Source organism: Parus major, chromosome 4 (assembly GCF_001522545.3).
Source record: "Parus major isolate Abel chromosome 4, Parus_major1.1, whole genome shotgun sequence".
Classification (NCBI taxonomy): Eukaryota; Metazoa; Chordata; class Aves; order Passeriformes; family Paridae; genus Parus; species Parus major.
Window position 1 is genome coordinate 43948645 of NC_031771.1, and position 4239 is coordinate 43952883.

Genomic DNA, 4239 nt, shown 5'->3' on the forward strand with positions numbered 1-4239 from the left:
GACCGAGACCGCCGAGCCCCCGGGAAGGGGCTGCCACTGCCGGGCGCGGTCCCTGCCGCTGGAGCGCCGGCTTGCCGTCAAGAAACGGTGAATAAAATTGTTCAGGGCGCTTGGGCGTGAAAATTCCCCTCGATGTTACGTTAGCCATAAAGTGACATTGGAATGTCAAACTCAATAGAAATGGCACGTTTTGGTGCAGGTAGCGGTTTTGCCGAGCGGCGGAGGCTTGAGGACGCGCCCGCCCCGCGGAGTGCTCGGCGGTCCCGCAGCGGGCCGGTGGCGGGAGTGCCCCGCGGCGGTACCCGCGGTGCCCCGGGCAGCTAACTGATCTGTAGTTGCAATTTTTACGGCGCGATTTTCTTCTTTTTATTATTCTTTTATTATATTTTAAAAAAAATACTTCTTTTTATTTATTTTTTAAGAGTATTGGAATGGATGCCTTAACGCAACCTGACCTCTCTTGTGCATCAATCATTACACAGTGACCGATCGGAGCCCTGGGAACAGTTTATGGCTTTGCCGATGCTTTCACTGCACCGTAGCGCAGCAGAAATAACATTTATCCCTTTCAGGTTCAACCCATCTCCTCTGTGCGCTTCACAGTCCTGCGTGCGGTGCCCTTGGGATACGTGTTGGATGCTTTTGAGTCTGCTACAGCGTCATGCAGACTTGTTGATGTTTTTTGTAGCTCAGTTATGCTACGATACTTGAAAAATGCTGGAATATTGATACAGTTTATGACACCTTCTAGTGATAGTTCTGAGCATCTTTTGGAACAAAATTTTTAACGATGCATTTTTCTATGAAAATTTGTCACTCTTGGAGAAGGAGCAAATGTTTCCTGAGAGATTACTGTTGGGAGTCTTTCATCTCACATCTGCCTTCTCCAACCATAAGTGTACAAGTTTATGAAAATAATTATTTTATCAGGGTTTTTTTAAACAATATATAATAAGTATTTTCAATTTTCTTTGAGGCATTTTATATATTTTTCTTTTCCTCCTAGTTCAGTAATCAGCTGCTGAAAAATGTGACCTCCCAGTTCAACTTGAGAGTACTTTAGGATTGCTATTTGGAAAGAGTTTTGTTCAATTAGGATTGGTCTGGCTTTGATAGAGCACTTAAAAAAATCCTACCTTTAGCTGGATACCAAAAAGTATCTTTTTAATTAGAATTGTATCACACACAGCCATCATAAAGTTATCTGGTTCTTCTGAAACACTGAATTAGGATTTAGCATGGAGCTATGTAGTCCTTTTTAGTTCTTGATGATAATGCAGCATTACATTTAGCTCTGCCATAAGCCATATGAAAGTCAGGTATGCCTGTATTTAAGGGAGACTACTGCTCTCCATGGCTTGCTAGAATCTGTCTTAAGGCATAAGTGCAGGGGTTTATTCTATTAGAATTCTTAATCTGCTGCACATTCCAGGGCAGCTTTAGTTCAGAATAGCCGTAGTCTCGCCCCTGGACTGAATGCCTAGTAATGGTGCAACTGTTCTGGGTGAATTTCTGATCTTATCATCTGGTCTGAGAAGGCATGAGCAAAGCCTGCCCTGCAGGTCTCCTGCAATCAGGAATGTCTCAGCCCAGCAAGTATACTTCCAGGAGGGATGAGGATGTACTTATTGGCAAGCTGGTTCCTCTGAAGCTGTCCTGGGTTCTGGAGACCAGCCTCAAACTTCCTCCACTGAACATCCCAAAAATAAGACCCAAACTGTTGAAATTCTACTCCATTTTGTATAGCTTGATTACTGGGGACATCCAGGCTCTAAACTCGGGTTTTGAAACAACTGCAAATATCCTGCAGTGTGGAGACAATACTAAAAAAGGTCCCTCAGAAGTGGGGACTTGGGAACAAAGAGATTTATATGGTACTTTTAATAACCATACAAAGGAGGAGCTGCATGGCATTACACTGCCAGAGCAGAGGGGGTGAGAAGGATTTCTCTTGCCCTATGGGAAGGATGATGGAAACATGTCTGAGACCTGTTTTCCACTTTTTTCAGGACTGAAAAAGGTAAATTATTACCAGCAGGACTTTCACACGTGTTGCTAGCTGTAGTCAATGAATTAAGAATTTGAAGTTCTGCTCTCTTTGCAGATGATCTGCTATTATGAGAATAGAGACTGCTTTTCCAGGCCACCAATGTAGAAGGATTTTGACGTAATTTTGATAAAAACATAGTTCTTGCTTCAGGATCTCTTTAACAACCCCTTGTACAAAGAACCAAGACATCCAAAATGAATGACTATGGGGAAGGGGCTATTACGACTATTGCTTACAAACATTTTCTGAACGCTTATACAGGTGATGAGACATCTGGTGATCTCTTCTTGACATGTGCTTCAAATGGCAGCTGCTGCTGCAGTCAATAAATTTGATCGAAAACTCAGCAGTGTGTCTTTCCATCCACTCCAATGAGGTTTACTCAATCCCTCAGGCTGAGTGAAACCTGATGGGTGCTCAACATGGCTTTTGGGCATCATGGAATTTGCTGAGCACCCCAGAATACAGGCAGCTAAGTAGGTAGCTAATTTGCAATTTTGAAAACCATGCTGCTTAGTGTCCAAAGTTCTAGGAGCTTAATCTGGAGAGTTTTGTCACTAGTTTTCAATAGTTTTAGTTCTCTCTCACCTCTGAGATACACAGCTGTAAATCTGTGGTTTTAATAAGGCTGGAGATATCACAGCTGCTATACCAAGAAAAGTGCATGTCCTCTGCATGGAAATGTTTACCTTGACAGAAATAATTAAATATTTCTACTGCTATTACTTTTCCTGTCCACTCTGTCAGTGAAATGAGCTCCCATGGCAGAGCTACCATCCTGTGCTATTCTGTGACACCAGTAGCGTGCTGAGGTGGGATGCAGCCAGCTCGCAGCCTATAGGAGCTGTAACCCCATTGTACCAAACAATTGGTTTTCAAACACCTGTAGTGGCTTCAATTTCTGCTCTTACGGTCTTTTCTTATGGTTATTTTCTCATACTGTTGTTCAATAAGTTTTCTTGAAACCATTGCTAATAATAGTTCCAAATTCCTTTCCCAGTCATTTCTACTCTGGGTTTAGTATATATAGGGTCTATGAGACAGACATACAGCTTGTAAATTAGATTTTTAAAATATATTTTCTGGTCTGTGTTATAGAAGTTTCATATTTATTAAACATACGTAAGCATTAATAAACTAAACCAATTGAAATCCACTAGTTCTAAGATATTAACCATGACTTTTTTTTTGGTTTTTTTGTTTTTTTAAATATATTCTAAGGCCTGTAAAATGCTTACTAGAAGCAAGAAAAATAATGTAATCATAAAGCATGATGCTGAAACTATCCTGGGCCAAATGCATGTTCATTTTTTACCTTCATTATGTTTAAACTTTCAGGAAGTAATCTTTTTTCTTACACAAATGAATACTTCCACTTTATTAAATACATTTTTTGCACTGCTCATTTTAATTTGGCATCAGAAAGTTGCATACAAAGACAATGTCCTGCTGGTATAATGTTGGCTAATTAAAAAAAAAAAAAAAAGAAAAAGAAAAAAAGCAAGGTTACTGAAAAAAAGGGAAATTTGGAAATTCTTTCAGTGTCTCACTAGATAAGATCTGTAGACAGGAAGGCCACAAGTTTTAAAGAAACAAAGGGGAAAAATGCAAAAGTGATGACAATGCAAACTCTCTCTCATGTTATTTTGTGTGTTCTTTAAAAGAGAATGAAAGTAGGTGTCTCTGTGCTTCTGCTCAAAACAAAAAAGGGGAGCTGTGTCCCTCATATTGTAGACTTTGTATGTGGAGGTGATGACTCAAAATGTTAGTATTTGTCATACTCACAGGTTTTGAGAAACTGCAAATAGGGACTTGCAAACCCAGGATACTCCTAATCCGTGTCCAACTGGAACTGCTGTGTGAATTTTCCATACTACATACACAGCTAAAAGAAAAATGAAAATGAAGATGGGTAAATTTTTTTTTTCTTTACTTGGCACTGAGCAGGCAACATTTTGCAGTAATTCTATCAATAATATAAATTCAAAATTTTAGATCAAATTTTTTAACAATTAAGCTGAATGGTTTGGTTTGAAAACTATATAGTGAAACCTTGGAATTGTGAAATTACTACCTGTGCAGATAAAAAACAAATTTTGTTCATATTTATGTGTGAAGAGGCAGGTAACAAAATAGGACACTTATTTCATCTGCTTAGTAATAGCACTATTGTGTTTTATATCTACAGT